The 18,927-nt window shown below is 37.4% G+C and overlaps 1 protein-coding gene across 1 annotated transcript in view; it reads right to left on the bottom strand.

The window, feature by feature from the left end:
* The window catches only part of mbo (nuclear pore complex protein Nup88), a 110,820-nt gene that overhangs the window by 10,234 nt on the left and 81,659 nt on the right, over positions 1-18,927 (bottom strand). The gene's annotated exons all lie outside the window — the stretch shown is intronic.

Genomic DNA, 18,927 nt, shown 5'->3' with positions numbered 1-18,927 from the left:
TCAATTTTCAACACGTTGAATGGCACGGGGGTCACCAGTGACTTCAACCAAATCGAATTACTATAATTTATTGAATGAAATAATGATTATTTGTGTCGTGCTAGGAGGCGACCTCTCCGGAGTCATAATAGGAGATTCGGTTCGAGCGCCTGGCGCGATACGGGACTCTTTTTGAGAAGTGCTTAAAGTACGTGGCCCGATGGTGGACCATACATTAAGTGTCCCATCTCTGGCGAAAGCTGGGCTGCACTCAGTCACAGCTGAACCATCGCGTAGTATAGATCTTGTATTTTGAACCGTATCACAATGAACGTACTTCTTACTTCCATAGTAATTTTACTGTTTCTGCCCACTGCACCTCTAACATACACTTCAAATTACTACAATTTGGAAACTTTTCAGTATTACTAGTAATACTACCTAATTGACATTCAACAAGATAAACCTGCAATAATAATAACGCATTTCAATTACATAATTTGATATTAGATTATTTTCATTTTGTATATTTTTCTTGGCAAAATCGTGCGCAACTCAACGTGTTAATACCCAGAGCAAGTTCTTTCCCTATAGGGAATGGGTTAATCGAGGTCCTGCAATATTTAAAAGGAGAAAGCTTACTAATAATGTTGAAATTTTTGGGCTGTGGGTGCGCGTAGACCGGTAGCTAGCGACTCGCTACGAACCTACGGGAAATTTCTTGGTGGGACAAAAGAAAGGAGAGGGCCAGGCAGCTGCTCGAATCTAATTAAGAAATTCTTACACGGCGGTGCCGCGCATTCTGGCACACCCTCGTGCCGTGGTTGTACGCCTCTTGTCGGGGGCAGTCTAGAAAAAATTAAGAATAATTTTTTTCCTACGTAAACGTATTAACCCCGAGTGGAGCGGAGCCGAGTCGAGCTTTTTACGCCGCGCTTTTCTTCCAATTTCAACAAAGAATGGCACGGACCTGACTTCAAAGCGGATCTTACGCGGTGTCGTATCATTCTGTTCTGAAAACTTTTCCCTCCCCCCGGTGTTTCCCTTGGCGCGGCGCTTAAGTTACCCGCGCTTCCGTCGCGGCTTTTCACCGGGCCCCGCTTAACCCTCCGCGTTCCCCGATAATTTACCCGGCTTGTTTGTCCACTTCCTTGCTTTTCTTCCGTGCCAGTGAATTAAAGTGTTTTCAAATTTGTTTCGCGAAAGAGCAGAATACAGATAACCTTTGTGTAACGAGGCGGTTGGGATCTGGAAGAACTCACGTGGAGTGTAAGTTTGTTACGAGGGACTAGTTTAACCCTTTCGTTCCTGAATATATATTTTATTTTTAATGTGAATTTTGTAAAGAAAAAACTTACGGCTGCGCACTGATCAATGAAAACACGTGTACTGACAGTTGATTAGCACTTAACATATTGCGCGCCTACCCCGCGATAATGCAGAATTTTTCGTCTATCGTTTAATTGCTAGTCCTACATTAATGTAACAAATAAAATTTCAAAATCGAATTCCTTATTCTTTTTCGTAAATTACAAATTTCGGTTTGATTGATGTTTAAAAATATATTAATATAATCAATTCTAGTAGCTGAAATTTAGCCGGCGTACAGTGTGTTAAGCTGTCTGCCATAAGCAAAGACCCCCGTGTGGTACAATTTCACTGTATCTAGGTGTTTTCTAGCTTTCCGGTAATTTAAAATGTTCGTGGTACTTATGTGTACCATTCGGGACGAAAGGGTTAACCCTTTGCTCTCCTATGTCAAGCGTGACTCGACATCAGTCTTATTCACAGTTGTGATTCTTTGTTAAGATATTTTTCGAACAGATTATGTTATTATGTTATTTTCAATATTATTAGTAAGAAAAATCGTTTATACTGCTCTTTACAAACGAACTATTTTTCCAAATGTATTTCAAATAAAATATCGTAATAATACAAAAAATGCAAAAGAAATTCGGAGTGCAAAGGGTTAAGCTGTTTGCATCATATGAAAGAATGAAAAGTATTTTGGTATCGCTGATTGGTTTTATTATATTGTGAATGATTAAAATGTGTAAGTAAGTATGTAGATTATAGGAGCAAATAATATAATGATACGGTAATGTTAGTCGACTATTCATGGATGATATAGTCTAAGAGCATGTAGATATATATGCTAGTGATGTAATAGGTAAACTCAGCATGTTCGAAACGATTTCGAATGGAAATTAAGACAATTATTTGTAAAATACACATGCACTTTATTAGAAATTAGTTAAAGTAGTTTTTATTTTAAGAGAAACATTGTTTACGATAACTTTGCTAAGATTGGCAATACCTTTGATACTTCCTCTCTAAAATAGCGAGAGAAATAACCGTGAAAATCGTTTGGTTATAATTCAATATACAAGAGCGAATCACTTAATTGGAGAATATTAAATAACTTGAGTAATTATTTAAATTCTTCCACCGATTTTGATGATCTTAAAATATATTGTCAAGGTTATTACTTTGAACAACTTTTGTCCGTACATGTTATTACCACTCGGTTCTATTCTTCGAAATACACAAAAAAATATTTTTAACATCATGTATTTAATGTTTTGTATTTTCTGTAGGATTTTAATTAAATTTTCTTTTTATTGGGGTTCAATTCGTCTTGTATTTAGATTTGGTAATAAACAAAATAATAAGTACAGTTTAAAATTGTGAAATTTATAGTAACGGGTGGCCAGCTGCCTTAATGGAGGCTGAGTTAAGTCGGTCAGCCCAAATATAATCCAAATGCGCCGCACGAACTACGGTATACAATATTGAATATATCTTTGCGAATATATCTCTGAAACTAAACTCAAACAGTAGTTATACGTATAAAAAGAAGCTGCTTAAAACGATGTCTGTGACAATATATTTTCAGGTCACTTAAGTCTGCGAGAAAGCAAAACTTCTAAATAATTGTCCAAATGTTTGTGATTATATCAAAAATGAGATATTCTGAGATTTGATCAGAATTACGTCCCTGACAATATATTTCCAAATCAATGAGGAATCACTAATGTGAATAATTATTACAACTCGTAAATAGTTTGTTATAAAAAAAATGTTTCAAAAAATATGTATAATGAAAACATGTTGATTAATTCCGAGCAAAATGGCCGTATAAGATAAATGGTCAGCTTAATTATCTTTTATAAACAGTTTATACAATTACAATTATAATTGCAATTACAATTGGTGTTTTTCACTTGTAATTTGAATTCTTGTCAATTATTTTGTAACAATTAAATTTCAGAAATCAAATTTGTTGTTGCAATTCTTTTAGTTTTTATTTAAATGCGTTTCAAATAAACGATGGCTACCTTCCTCGGAATTACCTTAAAGAAAAAATACAGTTAATGACTTAATAAACATTTCAAGATTTTGCGAAAATGAACTTGTAAAATCAGAATTTTCGGAAAAATAAAATCGGTGGCTATTCCTGACGGGTCTAAAGGTAACGGTGAACAAGAGATAAGCAACCGACTCTCTCGGTTTTCGTCTTTTCCTTCTCGGCAATAAATTTCGGGGAAAAAACCTATCCGGATCTCCCGCTGGCCCTTTCGCCGCTTAACCTAAAAATTCATTAGATTATAAAGCCATTAATGTTCATCCGCGCGACCGGATTCCTCTTCCGGTTAGCCGAGTCCATAGCCGGATCGATATCTGGACCGAGTGAAATTTTAATCACATTTTATTTGAACTTTGATCTAGGCACTGATCATATATATATATATATATATGTATGTAGGACACCCTATAACAAGATTAAAAGATTGTTAAAAAATAACTATAAAAGTGAGAGTTTTTCAGAAGAATATAATACAAGCTGAGGAAAAACTTGGACCAGTATCAAAAATGAGAATTTAACGTGAGAGTCGTAAACGTGGAAATTTCTATACTAACGCGGAATTTTTTAATCGCATTATGCGGGGTTTTATTGTAATTCGTTTCGATTTATAAATAAACATATTTTGAGACTTAATTGATCCTATTTTTTTGTTTTTTAAAATATTTTTGATATTTTAAACAAAATTCTGTTACTATTTTCTTTTTTGAAACAAGTTCCCTGTACGAGTACAATTTTAATAAAAGTTTCATTTTATTAGTATCAATATTTTCAATTAATTGTAGTTGCATTCACATATTAGCAAGTTTATAGTTTAAATATAAAGTTAGGAAAGACTTGATTTTAAATTTCCTGCAGACATAATATTCGACATATTTGCCAACGAAATTTCTTGTGTGTTAATTACATTTATATACTTTTAATTAAAACAATTTTACTCGTTTTCGAATGAATACGAAGTACGCTTTGTTTCCTTCGAAAACTACGTCTCGGACGAAAATAATTTTACTTTACGTTTTTTCTTATTTTCTAACAAACAATCAATTCATGCTTCCTTGACGTGTTATTCGATAGCGTTTTATATTATTCCTTAGATTTTAATCGCAAAGAAATAGATTTTATGAAAATAGTTTTTTTAGTATCAAGTAAATAAACTTTGTGATTACAAGATATCGGAAATAAGAAAACAACAGAATATGATTGTATTAAACAGGTGTGATCTTCAGTAACTTATAGATAAATGAAACACTGATATAGAATTTGAACCTGAAAAAACCAGTTGTTCTATACATTGTGATATATTATAAATTAAATTTTTACTTCAATTTAAATAAATTTATTATATTCTGTTATCCAAAATAGATGTGTATTTCATCACGTGTATTTTCAACATAGTTCGATGCATAGCAATGCTTTTTCAAGCAGAAGGATAATTTTTTCGTTCAAGAAAATTGATGAGGAGATAAACCTCGATGCACGTTAGATCGACCATGCGACGACACACACACAATAACGAGAGAGAACGCGTGGAAAACAAGTGAAGTATAAACAAAAGAAAAATACACGTGAGTGCACGTGCCTAAGATGATGTTCGTTTATTCAGCGCGTGCTCATTGCCACGGTTCGTATGAATGGCTCAACAAAAATAAGAAAATTGATTTCTCTTTACAACTTCTACAATCTTCATACTATCGAGAATATACCCTTGCAGTAATTTAATAATTTGCAAAATTTTAAATGCAATAGTTTCTTATCACTAAAGATATCGATTTGCTTTTTTATTATTTGTGTCCCAATATTTAGACTTGTATTTTAAGAATATTTTCTAATAAAGTTTTCGTAAATACATTGTAAAAAATCGTGAGTCCATGAAATAGCAAACAAGTGCAGATGTTTTACTCCAGTCTGATCAAACAGTTATTTACTTCACTAACTTATCATACATCTACACACCTAATTCGATTGACGTATCTTAATTCTTTGACCACAGTTTGTATAGGTCCAAAATTCTGTGTAAGAAAATCTAGATAATAAATTTACTCCTGTATTCAACTAATGTCGAAGCTTTTAAAAAATACACACACGTTGAAAAGACAAATAAATTGTAATAGTTGCTACGAAGAATAATAAAAGTTTGGTCAGAAAGTACTTGGTAAGGGTAAATGGGGTGTGATGCCTAGGATAATCGACCGCACCTTCCTCAGTCCACTAAGTAATTTTTATCTCGAATTTTAAGATCGCAGAGTTTCGCGTAATTAAGCGATTTTAAATGCATCGAAACAAGAAAAGGTTGATTATCCTATGAAAGGCCGTTCCATTGACGAAGTCTGTTTCTTTGACGAAGTTAATGTTTCTTTTTTCCAGATGTCATCATTCTCCTATTACCTATTTCTTCCTCTACTAGTTCGAATAATGATCGCACGAGCATAGATAAGAAATTTTCCCAGATTTATCAATTTCTTCTTAATGTTTCTCACATAATTACAGCAATATTTATTGTCCCACCCACAGAGAAAAATTTGTTTTGAGTGTTCCTATTATACCTTCTAATCGAATCATTAATTTTACTAAAATCAAATTATTGTATACTCTTGAGGTACATATTAATAACTTTAAAATTGATATTGTAGACTTTTCTTTTTTTCAGTTGTTACTTAGGTATGGCCGGCCAAAACCCAATCGTACATCTGATGCCCAGTCGCATATTGATGCATCATTGCGGCAATTAGTTTAGTTTTATTTTGTGATAACACAATTTGATAAGTGAGATCGACACCACTGCCAAATAGAATCTGTAGTTGTGATAATATCAGGACAACGTTTACAAGCAATCAAATTTGCCGGATTTAGATACACCAAGCATTTATTTAGTATGTCCTTATATGGGAACGCCATGATCGAAAGGGTTAATCTTCTGCAATGTTCTCAACATTTTCTTCTAAAAAGTTTTGAAAATCGTTTTTCCTTTTCACCATTACAGTAAGGGGCCTCGATTTTAATCTCGCTACCACTGTAGTTCAACGATATCAAATGTCAATGTAACAATTACTCGAATAGCAGACTGGAGTTAATCGACATCGATGTCGGCGAGGAAGCCGGTCTACTTAATTCCGCTCGGTGACCTCGTAACGACGTAATATCGTTCAGTTACTCCGAGTATTTTTATTACGTTCCCGTGGCGGCATGGCAAGCAGCAGCAGCAGCAGCAGGAGGGGGAGGGTGGGCCAGGACGCGAGAGACACTGGTAGTCGAGGGGGCGGTTTTCCAAGCTTAGGAAGCTATGCTCACGATATAACGAGAGCCATTATGATAAGCGGATGCATAGATTAGACATAACTCGTTAACCCGGCTGTGTACGACGTGTACGATGAAAGACCAAGTATCAAGGATCAAGGGTGCTTCCGTTTGACAGGAAATTAGAAGCGCCGGGCGCATCGTAAATTGCTCTTCGTTAAAAAACACTGATTACAGTGTAACACATATTGGTAATCTACATAGTTTGCTGGGAGAAACGATTCTTGAAATACCTGTCAATTTTTTTCAGTCTGTTGGAACAATATCTACATCCTTAGATAACTTTTTTAACTTTTCCAAGAACTGTTAAGTTATTCGCTGGAACGTTACTGAAGAAATGTATATTGCATTTTGATTGTTGTAATACATTTTTATTTTAATTTAAGCACTGATTAAACTTTTTTCGAATCTATTATAATACTTCTGGTTAAGTTTTATACGTTTAATTTGAAACAAGTACGGAAACTTGTGAAACGTTATATGCAAAATGGAACACATATGTAGGAGTACCTAAATATGATTAATTTAGCTTTACTGTGAACAGATGTTTGAAATAATATTAACAGTAAACTGGTCGAAAAATAAAATGAAATGGTAACAAGAAGAGTGATCGTAAGTTCATAAGATCGTAAAAGCAGTACTCAACAATCAACAAGTAGGTACAACATACATAAAAACTATACGATTCTGATCGAGTCCCTAAAAAGGAACATAAGAATATAACATTGTGTAAAAGGGACAGAGAAATGAATAAACATAGTCTGTATACGTTAAAAATTACAGAATCATCGAAAACGCTCGATGAGTCGACTATAGTATCGATATTCCATCAATATCAAGATTTGAATGGACCATTTTTCCTTCGACTTAATTTAGATGAAAGGATCTTGGACCTCGGGGAAGAATAGTTGGCATCTCTGTTACTGCGAGTAAGATGCGAGCGACGGTATGGGGGTGGCCCATAAAATCGGGATGTTACGCAAAATATAACGAGCAACGTTCTGCTGGGCTGGCTGACGCTCCTGTCGTAATTCATCCGGCTCTCGCTTGCGTTCGCCTTCCCGACGACACCTGCGTCGGCAACTAAGCCCGTTAATTCTCGAGGTTGCGTCGCGCTCTCCTCGCGGCCATCGGTTTCCAGGAGCGTTCCTCGCCGCTACTTTGCAGCTCCGTCCTGCGTGCCTTGGTTCTCGATCTTCCCTATGCGACACAGCACGTTCCAAGGGTCAGGCAGTCACACTTGAATCGTAAATTTACAATGTGAACGTAAAAGACATTCCTTGCGGGAATCTTGAAAATTTTGAGTAACCGACCCTGTCGAAGGTGTCACGAGGATGCACAGAAGAATACGAGATAGGAAGATGAATTTTGATTTTAATTAACACTCTGACTGCCATGAACTTCTTACATGAACTCAAACATTAATTTCCTTGTTGACGTATCGAACGAATCGAATTTTGTTAGATGTATGAGATATAAGAAAGATAGTAGAGCAATTATTATGGAGACTCTTGACTTTTTAGTTTCTGCTCAATTTAGAAACCTGTATTGATTGCATAGGAGTTCTGACGAGTGTTTACTTGCCAGAAAAAGTGTTGAGCGGAGATTAGAGAGATTCTTCTGAACGGTATTAGCTAATTAACGAGAAGAAATTGCAAAGAGATTACCTGCTTTTTCAATGTCATTAGAAAACAGGATAATTATGTAAATTTTGATGGTTTACTGTAGAGAAATTCTAATCGAAGGGGAAGTTTTAACGGGAACGGTATTAGCTAATTAACGAGAAGAAACTGCAAAGTGATTACCTGCTTTTTCAATGTCATTAGAAAACAGGATAATTATGTAAATTTTGATGGTTTGCTGTAGAGAAATTCTAATCGAAGGGGAAGTTTTGTTTTTCGTTGAGGGTTCTATTAGAGCTCAAATAAAATTATGCGATTACGAAAAATTTGTAAAAGCATGAAATTTTGGAAAATTATGTATGGTATAAATTTATGCAATGTACAGTGTAGTGGTTAGGCTTGAATTATTAAAACTGTTTTGTTCCCATATGATATTTATTTAGATATTTTTATGCATATAGGATTTTTTGTACGTGTATTATGCTTTCTGTATATGAACAAATAAATATGTTCTATCAGCCTTATACTAGTACATACAATTATTACAAATCTTAGTTTTTATGCGAATGTAATTGAAAGAAAATGATAGAAGAAAAAGTACAGAATTGAAAGAGTACTATTTTTTACATCTAGTTCACGATTTGAGTTTAGAAACTTTTCTTTTACAAATTATAAAAATACTAGTATCTAATTGTGTTCATTCAAAATAAAGCTTTTTTCTGTCAGAAAATGTCACGCTTGGATATTATATATTTCACTGGATTCTTCGTTTGATCGACATCTAGAGTCAAGTTCCTTCATTTTTTATCGTTAGCGGTGTTTCTCTCCAAAAGATCTTGTCTCTTTAAATGATTTGCTTCTTTTATGATGCGTTGATTATTTCTGATATTTGCGTGAGCAGCAACCTTTTTGCAAAATATCGTGACGTGAACGTTGAATTAGAAGCTAGTGTTAAGAGGATATGCAATCTTGAAAACGTGAAGGAAATAGGTGATTTTAATATATTTTCTTTACCCATGTATAACTGATAAGCAGCAAAACTTTGTATAAAAAATATTAAACAATGTCTTACAAGAATGTTCTTATCTTTTTAGGATTTAAAATTACAAAATAGTCGACTACCGTTTTTATGTTATGCTTCACCAATTTCTGTTATATTTATTTCTAATATCATAATCATATTACACACAAATATTTAAACATTTAGCACTTTTCAAATTTCGTCAAGTAAATTACAAAACCATCACGATAAATTACAGTTGAACTAAGGAACGTCAATGCGAGTTCCGAAATGAAAAACAAAATACACTTCGAACATGTAGGTGTCACCGTACGACAAAGTTCCTAACAAAGCACGCTGAACGAGTTGCGAATCTGACATCAATCGCGCTTAAAAGATTCATCGTCTCTTTTCCAGCTCCAAAATCGCACCGGTCCAACGCGAAATCCTTTTTTCTCGCATGCCAAAGGCGGAGAATATTTTTCAGGTAATAAAATTAGCCGGAATGCCGACACGGAGGGGTAAAATTCTCAGTCTTCGAGCGTGACAGACTCGAGCGGCCAGGCGAGATCTGATAGAGTATGAACGAACGACGGGAGGCTGACGAAAAATGGCTAACAAAAGCTCGTTCCACCGACGAGGAACAGACAGAGACAGAAGAATGGAGAGAGAACGAGAGAGTGATAGAGGGAGGGTGAGAGAGAGAGAGAGAGAGAGAGAGAGAGAGGGAAAGAGAGGGTGGAAAGAGCAGAGAGAAAGAAGGAAAATGTAAGTCCACGGCGGTAGTCCTGGCACACGTACCGCGGTAATTAAAAGAACCGACAGATGTCTCTCTTTTGCCGTCGGGTTTTATTTCGTTACGACAACGACGATGTGCACGACAATGTCGACACAGACGAGCAGAATGCGTCTCGCCTATTTAAATTTTCCACCGGCGTCCCGGCCGGAATTCTTTGATTAGAAGAACCGCTGGCTGGTGCCTACAGGCGTCGCCAGGATTACCTAAGTGCGTGTTTTTTCCCGAGTAGATGTTGCATCAAGCGTTTCGCCGCCACCCCCTCGTGTCTTTGTATTTCACCCCCCGGTGCACGGTTTATACACGCAGAATACCATTCCCCAGAAAAGATGCCAGGTCAACGGAAAGGACCCGGAAAAGCACTCAAGCTCCGTATTATTCACGCTTATGATATTCGAAGCTGGCCCCTCGCGTCTATGCGTGCCCTGCTGCATTCAACGCGCCAGGAACATCTTTGACTACGACTCGGAACTCCGACGTCTTTTGGTTCCCTATTCTATTTCGCCCGTGATTATATCATTTCACGTTTTATATTCGGATATTCCATTGTCCCCGGGGATTCGTGAATTGGAGTACTTGCGTTTGCCATGGGTAACGGGGGCCGAATTTAGGGGCTACGATGTTAGACATTTTTGTTTCGCGGATTTCGAGGATTTCATTGATTAAATTTTCGCGAAGTTGATTAATGTTTGTTTTGTGGGTTTGGTGTCTTTGAAAGCAACAGAGGAAAAAGAAATTCTGGGAGGTTTGAGATTCGAGGGATTCTTTGTGAACTTGAGTTTACAAAGAGAGCGAAGGATAAGAGAAGAAGACAACGAAGAGATTGTTTTAGTTTTCAGAAAGGAAGATAAAAGTTAAGCTCGACTTTAGGATAAAATTTAAGTTTTAGTTTAAATAATGTTGAAACTGGGTGAAGGTCCTTGAAGATTCCAAGGAAAATCTGAGGTGGCTGTTGTTCGCAGCTGTATCTAAAATTGACGAACTCCTAATTATTGTAATTAACCCTTTGCGGATAAGTATTTCTTGAAGTTTCTTAAAAACCTTTTTTATAGAAAGCTACATTATGTCCGAAATTTTTAGATACTAGAAAAAAAGAGAAGTATATAAACAAAAGCAAATAAACAAAAATAATGAACAAGTGCGAATCATTTATCAAACTCATAATCTCAAAAACAGTAACGAAGTTGCATCAGCATCATAAATAAAGGATTTACTAGAAACAGGAGGTAGCTCCATTTCTCACAGATTTTCTGTTAAAAGCATGATCTTCCACGCGGTGTGAACAGAAATTACCTTCAGATTATTACCGCCAACACCAATTACCCATAATCTTACAGCAAATTCGAAGTGCTACCTAATTTCTAATTCATTTTTGTTGATTCACTGAAACAATCTAGAAGTAAAACAGCCATGAGGCTGCAGCACGAGAGCGATCTCGCAACAAATAAATCTCTACACATCCAAACTCTCAACACAATCAAAACAAAACAAGTTTCCAGTGACGAACGATCAACGAAACCACGAACAGCAAGAAACATCGAGGATTCCGCGGAACACGGAACACACTGATTCCCCAATTTCACTGAGGCGTGCTCCTGTAGCTCAGCCGTTTTGTTAACCGCTGATTCGACGAGAAATATCATTCGACCGACAATAAAGTTTCGCTACGAGGCTGATAAAGCGCGGCACACATACCGCGGCCGGCCGAGCCAGCCGGTCGGTAGCTCAGGCTCCTATACATTTTTTTCTCCTCGGCGGCGTGGCGACATTTTTCAAAAGGCGCGGATATCATCGGGAACCATCTAAATCATCCGGCTCGCGCGCCCGAGCACCGTGCACCCTATGCTCAGCCTCCGCAAACACACGCCCCTCTTACGCCGGCCAGCCTCGGCTGCGCGCGGGGCGCGGGCTAACCGGTGATTTTCGTTAGTGCTTGCTCATCGAAAAAAAGTTGGAACGCGAAAAAAAAGGGTGGAGGTTTGAACAGGTCAAACTGTGTACGCGTGGGGACTAGCGCGAGAGGAATGGGGTGCGGCCTGGGGAGAACCGGCCGTTGGCAGCACGGAGGTGAGCGTGGGTGAGCGCGCGTGGATTACTGGACTGGTGTGTACGCGTGAACCGTGTGTGGTTTCCCGAGATTAGCCTCGGGTTTATATCGGGATTACATATGTAAAACCATTAGGTTAAATCATTTTTTAAATAAACGCATCCTATCCCCTTTCGCGCCGGGCCGAGCCGGCGCCGGGACAGATAGGAGAGCTCCTGCAACAGCCCTTCACGGTCCAAAGGGTGAGTCGCGGGCTTGCGCGCGTCCCCGACGGGACAGTGAAATATTCCGTAACACGTACGGCACGTGCTTCCCTGGATTTTTGTTGATGGCGTTGGTCGCTTTAAAGGAATCGATTGGCTTCTTACCGTTGGATTTATTGGCTTGTGAATGAACGTTTTCTGGCTCTTTGAACTCTTTTCGAGTTGGTTTTAACGGTAAACGTACTGGCACTTTAGTTATCGACCATATTTTTGCGAGAAAAATATAAGTGATTATTGCCTTAATATTGTACAGGCAGTGCATAAAATATTTGTTATACATATTTAAAGTTATATATTTGTATTTGTTTTGAACGAGAAGGGAGAACTGTAGTCAGTGCATAAAATATTTGTAATACATAATGTTTAAGATTATATATTCTTATTTATTTTGGATGAGAAGGGAGAACTGTAAATGCATTTTCTTATTTGGAAGTACCGGTCATTTGACCGGGAGTGGTATGTTTGGTGTCAATTTGTTGAAAGAAATTCTGAGAGTGTAATGATTCGAAGTGTCCGGAATATTATTATAATTTTGAACTGAGGATTTTTTTTAAGAATACTGAATGTTTTAAAGCAATTGATTCGGTAATTTGTTCATTGCTAATTTCTCAGGTTGTAAATGAATTCTTTGGGCTTTTTTAATGTTATTTGAATATGTTTTACTGTATTCAAAGAAATTGGTTAACGTAACAATGGAAATTTTCTATGGAATTATGTTTTCGAATTCTCGATTTTGACTAACTGCGTTGAATGTTTTAATGTTCATAAATTTGATTGAAGGTTTTTCTATTATTAATTTCATTCGTATTTTTTTAAATGTGTTTATGTGAATTTTGTTAAAGCGAAAATTTCAATTTTCTGCACAATTATACAAGAATTTTGAGTTCCGTATCGCTGGCGGTCACTTGTACAAATTTACAGCACATGGTGCTGATGCGGAGGTAAAATACGTTACAAAGTGGCCCTCGAGGCTACTAAGCCCAAGAAGGGTGCGCGCTGAGCGAATTCATTGACCGGCATTTCACATTTGAAACTTCATGACACATCAATTACTACTGAGTTGGATATTCTCAAAAGTACTTGTGTTTGCTAAAAATATGCAATAATAAATTAACACGTGGACTGTCATAATGCTAACCAATGACCGGTCTCTTCTTGCTTAAAACCGATTAAAATGAGACACCAGACGTTGAAAAATAAGTTTAGCAACATAAGTAACTGAATAATAGCGTAAAACAAGAACTATGATGCTTAGTAATGAATCCTTTGCACTCAAAAGAATCTCCAGTACATACATGAAATGTTGATTAAAATTGTTACTGTATTGAATAGAAACAATACATAAATCAAGGAATAGGGAATTATTTTGTTTCAATATTCCATGTATAATTACATTACATAGAATTTGATATTGAGCATCAAATTTGACTGTATCAAATGAGTATGCAATGGCGACTGTAACTCATCTTTCGAGCGCAAAGAATTAACAATTGTTCCTAATACCACTTGTCTCCCCAACGAAAGAATCATCTGCCACAACTTACACGAAACCCTAAAAATTCTTGCCGTAATCAACATATCCAATTGCTAATTTTAGTATCAACCGATCAACAACTTAAAACATCTCTGTCCACATCACTCCAAAAGCAACAGACTTCAATCATTCGCATCGCAAACCTCGCCGCGTAAATACGTTTAAAACGCCGCGTACTTTCAGAGTGACAGCGTTTTTTGTTTTAATTCCATCCCCGTTGTCGGCAATAAGGTTCGAACGAGTGGCAGGGATCAGAAAACGGAATGACCCTCGAACGAGGACACGAGCATTAGGGGGTTTACGAGGTGAATACTCTGGGGATGATTCGGAGGAGCGTTCGCGGGAAGTGGAATGGTCGGAACGGTGAGCGGGTAGGTAACGCAAAAGGTGAAAATTATTCATAAACGTAGGCCGGCTCGCGACGTGAGGGATGAGAAGAAGGAGATGGGGAACAGGGCGCGGGTCTCTCGCTCCGGTGGCGCGCTCCGCAGACCGACCGAAGCTGAAATCTACCGAATATTAAGGCAGGAAAGGTCCTCCCAGACCGCATAATAAACACATAACGGTAATCCTTAAAACAATAATTAGCCGCAACAGCCAACCACGAGGCGACGATCTTCCGGTGGCGCACGAAATAACGGTATATCCGTGTTCTGTTGCCGAATTAATACCACAATTCGCGAGACGCCCGCGACTTACTTATCCCGATCCGAGTTATACTAGCTTGGAATTCTACCTTCTTCCTATGATCATTATCCCACGGAATGTTCACTCTAAGGAGCGGCGAACGAGCGTGGCGGAAATCTCGATGGGGTGATTCGATGCTTGATTTTAGAAAACGCGTCGTTTCCTTTTTCGTTCTGTTTATCGTTTAATTGTTCTGTGAAAATGTGATTTTTGTAGGAATGTATTGGGCAGGTGATTTGCCTCGATTGTAATTGTAATTTGTTGAACTTTTTGGGAATCGTAGATGATTCTGGATTTGGTTTGTTATGGTTTAGATAATTTATATGAATAACAATCGATAGTCTAACGTTAAACTAAAATTGAGTGTTCCCGAATAATTTTTATTCTTGGTTAACTACCAACAGAGTAACATGAAAAACGCTACTTAATTATGTTGTAAATTAATCTATTACCCAACAATAATTTTTATTTCTTGACGAATACAATTCTCTGCTTGAACGTTCCAATTCAATTAATAAAACTGTCTTTTAAATTTTAAACTCTCTCGTAAAGGTAGTACGAAAAATAATTAAAGACAAAAAGGATTATAAATTAATTAATATGTCCACGAAAGGATATCTTTGAGATTTTATCCACCCACATTATGAGTTACAAAAATGGAGTACTTTGGATAACAATAGGTAATGTGGAACATTGAGGGGACCTGGAATTTCCGGTGAACATTTGAAAAAAGCCGGATTTTTTGATAATAGAAGGAGGCATCCGCGAAGACAGGGTGAAAGAGGAAGGAATAGGATTGGGCGGAGGAGGTCGAAGGGTAGGGGCGCCGCGAAGTGGTAATAGTTTTAATCCGGTGTCTTGAAGTCGGGATTTGGTGGCGCAGCAGTTAGTGGCTGCTGGTAAGTCCAAGCGAACCCACTTCGCGCTCTGATATCATAATCCGAATAATCACTATTATTGCCGCCATTTGCTTAATCCGAAGCTCGGCCGCTCGGTTTTCCACGCTTCGGAGCTCGGGATCTGTTGGCCGATGATGATGCCGGATATTGTATCGAAACTCCGTACCCAGAATTTCTGGCGGAACCTGTTAAATCACTTCGTGATGCGATAACCGATGGATCGAACGATCTTTGAAATTAGAGCCTGATGAAACTGTTCGCTGAACTTGTGTAAAGTATCTTAACAGGGTAAAAGGTTCATCTTTCGCAATCATTTTCCTCTGGATTTCGACTTGAAAGTCTTGCATGTTTAATGTTGAAGCTTTAATTTGACTTTCAGACTCTTGAATCTCGAAGTTTCAGTAACAGACATTGAATTTTGAATTTTTAAGATTAACCTTTACATAAATTACTCTGTTCATTGTGCTCATTACGTTCTGATATTTTCATGTTTGCAATAGTAAAATAAATCAATTTATGATAGGACCTTCTAATATGCTTTTAATAGGATACTGTTCGAAAATTTTTGCTTCGTGCAGCGTTTTGAGAAGTGGTTAAATATTGAATGGAAGTAAAGTAGCAATTATATTTACTACTGTCTATCTTGATCTCCTTTTAACATACGTTTTCTGCTACTGATAGGGGAAATAATGTTTTTGCTATATACTGTTTTGGAATTTAAAGGAAGAAAATTTTGGTCTTTATACAAATCAACAGTTAACTCACGAATAATTAAAACACTTACTTTTATTCGCAACTTTAGAATTTTATCTTCAAAATACAATACTAATGAAAAAATATGTTTGCATAACGTACCGCTTTATTCTCATTAGGACAAAATTAACATTAATTTCGTTACTTTACATTCCAGCATAAAATTATTCATTTTTAACGGTTTATAACTTCTTTATTTATTATTGTTAACACAATTCCTATCATCGTACATTAATATTAGATTTACGGACGTTTATTCTACATTTTATTCTATTGATTCTAGAAGACTAGGTGTTCGTTTATATAGATCGTGAAAATTGTATCTTCGAAGCTAGAGTATTGCAATGTGTATTTGTATAATTACACGAATCAAAATTGACTTAAATTGTTACTAAATTATGTTTAGAAAATTCAGTATTCGTCAAATTGACGGATTCCTTAAATCTAGTGTTAAAACAGACACACAAAAAACAAATGACAACAGTTAAACTGTCAAGATCATCAAAGCTTGCTACAACGTATTACTATATAAAGTAACTAAAATAACTCCGTTTCGTAAAATCACTGGTTACACCGTGTCTAAAAGAATCGAAGTGCAAGAGATCAATGAAATCATTCGTGAAATGGTAAGAGCTACCATTTAAGGGGTAACATCAAATTAATTTGAATTATGGTGAACGAGACGAGACACGAAGCTACTTAATTCACAGGTAGGGTAAAAAGGAGTGAGGTCTACCCGTTCGCTCCAAGTTGTCCTTCGCATTATAATTTCATAATAAGTCGAGCCCAGAATAAATGCATTACCTTCCTGCCGACTTCCCGCTAATTCATAATTCCGAAGTTTTTCCGGAAACGAACGAAACGTTTAGCCTCGGCCGGAGCCCGGCGAACAAACTGGTCAAATTAAGAGCGGCAGTTTATGCGAAAGTTTTTTCGTTATTTCACTTAAGCAATTTCAGGCTTGGTGGCTGGAGAGGCCACTGCGGATCCTCGGAATCGAGGGAATTTATAAGAACGTACGTAGCGCCGCGTTAAATACAGGGCATAAAAGACCGCGGAACAGTTTGTAAGAGAGTCGCGGCCATTAGAACGAATCTCTGGGATTTAATGTCTCCTTCCTTCCTTCGGCTTAAATAAGGCTAAATGGGGTTTATGCATTATTGCCCGCGAAACTTCTAGCATCGCGACAGATCTTTACCACGGTCGAGAGGGAGAAAAGTTTAATCGTCGTCCCGTGGACAGATCCTGCGAACCTGCGAAAATCCATACGGAAACAACAGATTATCATAAATCAGTGGGGGCTCGTGATTATTTGAAGAGCGAGATATTATTTTAGGAAGCTTCGCGATGATTATCGAAAGTATCTATTTAACACTAACCGTACCAGCACTTTTCCTACTAGTCAAATAATTGGATATTAATCTATTAATTTTGGAATTCAGTTTAAGAAGTCTCTCGTTTTGCGCGCAATAAGATCAAAAAATGAAGTGTGTACTCGTCAAATGCAGGACGAATGCACCTAGGGTATATCTTAATGAAAAACTAAAGCAAAACAGAGAAGGTAATTCTTTACTGGTAATACTAACTCTTTCAACGATGAATTCTTGATTTTTTCAGATAAACATGTAATTCTTCTATATTTTGCTTTGGATTTTCATTAATATGTACCTTAGGTGTATGAATCCTGCGTATCACTAGTACAGACTCCATTTTTTCATTTCATTGCGCGCAAAACTCCACAGCTGATAGGTTAAAGAAACTTAAAAACTTGCTCGGAATAACATTTCCTCATTACATTAAATTACTTCACTCACAAAAAAGCACGTTAATATTTCAATTGTCCATTGTACCATCATTTCGACGAAAACAGACATTAAATTATCCGATGATGCGACGCAATTCTGACCAACGACCCGGGAACACGTAAAACTCGCTTCGAACACACGAATCGGGGCTGGAGGGAACGCGGAAAAAAAGCTTTGGAAAATCTCGAGCATAATCTGCTAGCGCGGGGCTAATTGCGTCAGGTTCTAATCACCCGAAAGATTAGACGCGAGAACGAGGAGACGCGGTGACAGAGCCGCGAAGGGTAATGTTACGCGAGGCAGTAGTCTCGGTGGCATGTGTCGTTGATGAGGCGGTTAGTATTCAGCGGTGCTTTCCGGACCAGGAACTTTTGAAAACTAACCGAGTAAAGCCACCTTAATTCCATAAGAGGGAGGCCAAAGGGGTTCGGGCGTCATCGTAACACCCTCTTAATTACAGGATATTAGGACGCCCACAGGAGCCACGGAGGTGCAGGAAGCCAGATAGTGCGATTTATTATTCGCGGTCTACCTTATCTCGCTTTTTAGGAGCCGGATTTCTTGGTCTGTAAACTCCCCTCTCTGCTAACCGAGATTGATTTTCCGCTCGTGATGATAGAATTTTTAAATTACCGGTCAACCGTGGCTCCTCGCTGGAGGCTAGTATCCATGGGAAAAGAGGAACCATGGGAATCATTCAAGGCATGTTGACTAGCTGTGTATGTATTCTGTTGAGTTAGCTCGGACCAAACAGTTTCGCATATGTTAAATATTTTGATTCGACATCGATTATCTTGCATGTTACGATTGTTTTCAAGTAATTCAGAAGCGTCAGTCATCGGTGACTGACATGGCATTTCACGTGTTAATTTCGCAAAATGGGA

Source organism: Nomia melanderi, chromosome 4, assembly GCF_051020985.1.
Source record: "Nomia melanderi isolate GNS246 chromosome 4, iyNomMela1, whole genome shotgun sequence".
NCBI classification, from domain to species: domain Eukaryota; kingdom Metazoa; phylum Arthropoda; class Insecta; order Hymenoptera; family Halictidae; genus Nomia; species Nomia melanderi.
This window is presented reverse-complemented; position numbering and strand designations above follow the sequence as displayed.